The following is a 6000-nucleotide window of genomic DNA, read 5'->3' as shown; positions in this document are numbered from 1 at the left end:
AAACAAAACAAATATAGATGAAGTGTGTCTACATTTATTCACCAAATGTTGCAGCTGAGAGCTTAGCGTTCCTACTTTGCATTCAGAAGTCCTGCGAGATTTCTGGTACAGAGGCTAGTTATTTATCTGAAGTTTTTCATGTTCCTCCAGGCAAATTCTGGGACAGGACGTTCAAACAGGTCAAGTTCACTTTCTTTCCACTTCATCATATTGAATCACCCATCCTTCCATCTAATGCTAAATGAACTAAGAACAAACATCATTGTCATTTATTCATTTATATGGAATCAGGCATTTTAATAACAGAATCATTCTTAACTACATGTAATAAATATAAGGACTGTATTTTACTCCTAAAACCAAGCCAAGTCAATGTAAACACAGTTAAAATTGCTGTCAGACATGGGAACATAGCACAGTGCTGAGGCATCAGTTTATAATTAATTTTTATGAAGGAATAATTGTCAGTATCCTATAGGACCTTACAAGCTACCACTTTGACTATCAAGGGCCTTCTACTTACACTTTTAACAGAATTGCCTCAACTAAAAAGATCTGGGGTTCTCACGGTAGTGAGTATGAAGATGGCTGTCTTCTGGGTTGTAGTGCCATGTCGTCTGATAGAAGTTTACAGATGTTTAAGTGGTCCTTGCTCCACCCTCAACTATTTGGCAATGTGATGAACTATGTCAAAGTGTGATGGAGTTCCTGATCATTTTACCTATAACATAAAGGAGTTTAAAATAATTATTATATTTGTTTACCGTCAAATCACAATAAAATAGTAAGTTAAGATAATTAAAATGATTAAAATATCATCTTATGTTCCATATCGAGCATTCGATTTACATCGGAACATTCACAACATGTTTCGGTTTATCAAACCGTCATCAGGTGTAAATTATAAACTTTTAAACTCAAATTACAATTATTTATAGTTTTTACAATTTTATAATTTTATCATCTTTCTCAGTATATTTTATGAAAGTTGTGTCTAGATATTATTAATATAACATTATTGTTGAGGTGGTGTTTTGATGTTTATACCAGTCATATATGAAATAGCAATCGGTTCAGATGTGTTCAGAGGAGAGATCCAGAAGTGTTACCATCTCGGAACGAGGTTCATTATTGATTCACATATGACATTTCATATATGACTGGTATAAACATCAATAACACCACCTCAACAATAATGTTATATTAATAATATCTAGACACAACTTTCATAAAATATACTGAGAAAGATGATAAAATTATAAAAACTATAAATAATTGTAATTTGAGTTTAAAAGTTTATAATTTACACCTGATGACGGTTTGATAAATCGAAACATGTTGTGAATGTTCCGATGTAAATCGAATGCTCGATATGGAACATAAGATGATATTTTAATCATTTTAATTATCTTAACTTACTATTTTATTGTGATTTGACAGTAAACAAATATAATAATTATTTTAATTAATATCACAATATGACGCAGCTATACTATCTCATAAAGGAGTTTTTGGACTATCACTATCCAGATTGACAAGACAGAAGAAAACAGATTATATCTGTGGCCTCAGCGATCACCCAACCTCATGCTTGCCGACTTCTGTCTGTGAGGCCATAAACGGATGTAATGTACTCAACAAAAGAGTTAACATGCAAGACAAGCTCTAGCATTTGATTTATAGAGCCATTGCAACATGACACAAGCCTGGAATTTATTAGCATCAAAAGGCTCAGTTATGCATTCAAAGAAATGGGGAGTGTAAGCTTTTGTGAACATTACGATGCTATTATGTTGGAGCCTAACAATTAAACATGCTCCTAACATAATGCTACTTAACTCCTTTGTGTTCCTAACAATTTCTGTTCTCACTAACAAAGCGGTCGTGATCCTGTTTTTAGGAACTTCCGACTTAATTTTAGGAATAAAACACGATCTTTAAATTTACTGCATGCAATTAAGAATCACTCTGTATAAATATTGCAAGGCATGGCGAGTTTTCAAAAACATTGGAAAACAAAGCAACTTGAGTGGGTTATGACTATCAATGACATATCCTGGGTGTGAAGTAAGATGTGTACAGGATGGGGAGTGTAGATGGAAGTCAATAAAAATCGGTTAGGTGTTTTAAACAATTTATCAAAGCAAAAGAATTTACTTGAAGGACTAGTTTTATTATTTGTTTCAACTTCTTGGCTGTGTGCTGCATTTAACACATCCAGAATACACAATTTAAATCCTATAATTTCCATATAATATAAAAATATCAGCTTCAGTCAGTCATCTTATCACTGAGTGAACATAATTTTCTGCAGTAAGCGTGAAATGATAAAACATTTGAAACTTTCATGACAACTAGAAGTGATAAAATCTTGTTTGTGTCATTGGCCATGTCAATTCAGAGCAGAACTGCCAGATGTCCGCTGTAAATTGATGCTGCTCATCTCAAAAGGATATTATCACTGAATATAATCATGAAAGAACTGCTCAGAGATATATTAGCAACCGTTTCCATGGTTTATTAGCAATGATCTATAACAACCACTGTTTCATATATTCTGTACACGCATATAATATCAAAGAACTACTAAAACACCCACTTCTGTGCCCAAGTTTGGTTGTTTATTACTGCTTTGACCATACTCTCATATCTGATCTAGGATTGATAGTAACATGTCATGAGACGTCTTCTAAAAAAAACTTTTGAGCATGCAGTTTTCTCTTCTGTCATCAGATGGTGCATGCAGTTAGTTACCTTTTGCAATTCCTTTAAATAGCCTGCCATTTATCTTTACCATGTAATACTGAAATCCATTAAAGCACTGAATTAAGCCAGCAGTGGAATTCTTAGCAGTAAATGTGTTAGTATTACTAGTACTTTAGTAATGCCACAGTCAGTGCACCAACACTTTTATCACTTCTAAGATCTAACAAACTACCAAAACTAGAACCTGTCAGGTCTGCAGGTGGTTCAGTGGCAAACAACATACAGCCGAGAGTCTTCGGTTTGAAGCGCGGTTCACCATACTATAGGCCTGAACATTATTAGTCAGTATTTAACTGTTACTGTCTGCCACATCAACAAAGTTCATCGCAAAGCATCACTATCCCTTTTCTGTATTCTGTACATGTCCAGTACCACAGAAATTATGTTTCTGCCTGCGTACAGAAGTGACGCATGTTGCAGTTGCCACGGTCTGTTCCAATTCTCATCTTCATTTTACAAATTTGGAACAACTGTGACTTTCTATGACCTAAAGTGTCATAAAATAAATATGTGGAACAGAAAAACAAAATTATGATATTAAAAATATAACTATAACTTGTCGTGCCTCATTCACCTAAACTGAGTCCTGGCTTTTGCCCGACAATTCAAGGTTTGTGTGAAAAAATTCTGTATGAAAGCTATCAATGTATTTAATCAGAAGACCTGAACATGTAAAGAATCACTGCCACATTTTGTTCCTTGTCTCTTAATTAAGAACAATACAACAATCAATGCAGTGTGTGTGTCATGACCTGCAACAAATTCAATACGGCCCACATTTGTTGTTGGAGTCATTACACATGACGAAATCTGGATTCATGAGTGCGATCTGGAAAGAAAACAGCAGTTATCAGAAAGGACACCACAGCCGCAACATCGAAGGAAGATCAAACTTGTTTATCAAGCGATACAAAACATGCTGGACATGCAAATCGGGCAGTGCATCACAATTCATCCCCATAATCCAAACTTATAGTCAGCAGTACGTCCTGTGCCTCTATGGATAAATGTCTGCCATAAATGTCAAGAGACAGATGAAATGGAGATCGGTTGGTTCACTGAGACAATGTATCAGCCCACAGCACCAATGGTCTGTGGGTAAGAACAAAATGGCTGCAGTCAATCATGCCTCTGAATATTCAGATCTTTGACGGCTGTCTTCTGAGTTATAGTGCCATGAAGTCAGGCAAACGTTTACCAGTGTTTCAGAGGTCCTTGCTACTTCCATCATCAAAGTGACCATTGCCCTGACGAACTTCTACCGGACTACATGGCGCTACAACCCAGAAGGCAGCCATCTTTGGATTCACTGTCATGAAAACCTCAAATCCTATTCGCGTCTTGTTTACTGCAACTTATAGTCTTTATAAGAAACTGAAGTAGAAAGGGGAGATATTAATAACAACTAAATCCCCTAAGAGAAGAGACTGAGGCTGTCTGAGAACAGGGCACTGATGAGAGAAGATTAATCTAAGACACAGGAAGCATCAGGGCAGTGAAAGACGAATCAGAACCTTAATAATCTTCGCTGTTCACTAGTAATTAGAATGAATAAACCAATGATGAGATGGGCAGGGCACATAGCATGCAGAGCTGAGATGCACAATGCCTGCAAATTTTAGTCATAAAACATGAAAGGGAAGAGAACACTCGGGAAACCTAGGGACAGATGGGAGGATAACATTAAAATGGACCATGAAGAAACAGTGTGTGAGGGCACAGATTGGATTAATCTGGCTCAGGATGGGAGTCCAGTAGTGGGTAATAAAATTCGAAGATTCCATACAAGGCAAGAAAATTTCTTGACCAGTTGAGTGACTATCAGCTTCACAAGAACTCTGTCTAAAGCTAACATGAAGAGTTTCTGATATGTTGTAAATAAAGTATCAGAACAAATAGGTCAAGAAGTTCATTAGTATTTATTTTCTTACTGTTAAGTATAAGAAAAATTGTTATGTCCTCTTTATACCTGAAAACTGTTTGTACTTATGTCTGGTTCCATGAGTACTTTTCATGACAGAAAGGATTATATGTCTCCCCCCCCCACACACACACACACACAAATACTACTATTACTACTACAATCTGAACTGCGCAATATGTGAATAAATGTACACTTAAAATTTATTTTACTCAAAGTGTTTAAAGTGTAGTTAAAATGAGATGCTTCAACAAAATGACACTGTACAAAACAATTACTTTTATTTCCTTGTAGTTTATTTCATGACTCATTCAGTAGCTTAAGCTGCCCATCCATGTACGAGTCTGGCTTGCAAGTCCGGCTCGGCTCGAGTTCCATTGAGCCAAACTTGTTTGTGGGTGGGGTGTCACGAGCCTAGTCTGCTATTCACGTGTGGTGAAATATATCCGAGCCCAGCTCTTGAGTCAAGCTCGCCGAGCCAGACTCGTACGTGGATGGGCAGCTTTAGACTAAATGGAAAATGGGAGTATGATATTAATTGATGAACTTGAAGGAAGAAATCTACGCTTAACTTAAAGCACTGTGGCAGCATTTGCCCCAAGGGTTTGAGGGTAACCACGAAAAAGTCAGTCAGGATTGCCAGTCCCCAGATCAAGACTCAATCCCAGGACCTCCTGAATACCATTCGATGCTGTCTGTACAAAGTAGTTCCGAAATTCTTGTACTTACGCAGTGTCTTTAATTATCCGAGTAATTATGGCATACTCTTCTCACTGAGGGAGGGCAAAATATGCCGGTCATGATATTCACCTGCAGTACAGTATAATATGCTCTTATCCTCATAACTGGTCCTTTATTTTTCATTTACCTAACTTTTATTCTGTTTCATTTGGTTCATTTTAACAACATTGTTGCTCGTTCAGATATGCTGCATCAACTGATAGGACCAGTGAACAATGAAATGGAAAGACTGAGGTAGCAGTTGTGGCCTTACTGTACCATACCAGAATATGGTGTAGCGGACAGAGGAAAATGATAACCTCAGTCATGACTCAGACTTTTACCTGGGACCTCCCAAATCAAAGATGGGAGTGTTAATCACTCATGTGCATGTTTGGTTTGGAAACTGCTCCATTTAAACTTTCTCCATGCATAATTATCTGAACTATTTTGTAAACTCTGTGCAATAAAAAATTAAGCACTTAAAATTTTCTGCGATCTAAACTGGAAATGATGTAAGCTGGTGTCATAAATTCAATCGTTCATAGTTTCCTTGGATTATCCATAAGTGGCTTTCCTCTGCCTTCTGTTGA

At 36.6% G+C, this 6000-nt stretch overlaps 1 protein-coding gene across 3 annotated transcripts in view; it reads right to left on the bottom strand.

Moving 5' to 3' along the window:
- Nucleotides 1-262: 262 nt before the first annotated feature.
- The window catches only part of LOC110834264 (mini-chromosome maintenance complex-binding protein), a 29854-nt gene continuing 24116 nt past the window's right edge, over nucleotides 263-6000 (bottom strand). For 2 of the 3 annotated variants that reach the window (XM_022073220.2, XM_087350051.1), the window contains exon 12: nucleotides 2153-3595. The gene's annotated coding sequence lies outside the window, so the exon portion shown is untranslated. Of the gene's footprint in view, nucleotides 722-2152; nucleotides 3596-6000 lie in introns of those variants that run through there. The other variant, XM_087350052.1, reaches the window with a different exon arrangement.

Source organism: Zootermopsis nevadensis, unplaced genomic scaffold (genome assembly GCF_977971745.1).
Source record: "Zootermopsis nevadensis isolate Lab colony 2312 unplaced genomic scaffold, Znev_1.0 Znev_ptg000017l, whole genome shotgun sequence".
Lineage (NCBI taxonomy): Eukaryota > Metazoa > Arthropoda > Insecta > Blattodea > Termopsidae > Zootermopsis > Zootermopsis nevadensis.
The sequence above is the reverse complement of the archived record's forward strand: the minus strand, read 5'-3'. Positions and strand labels throughout refer to the sequence as shown.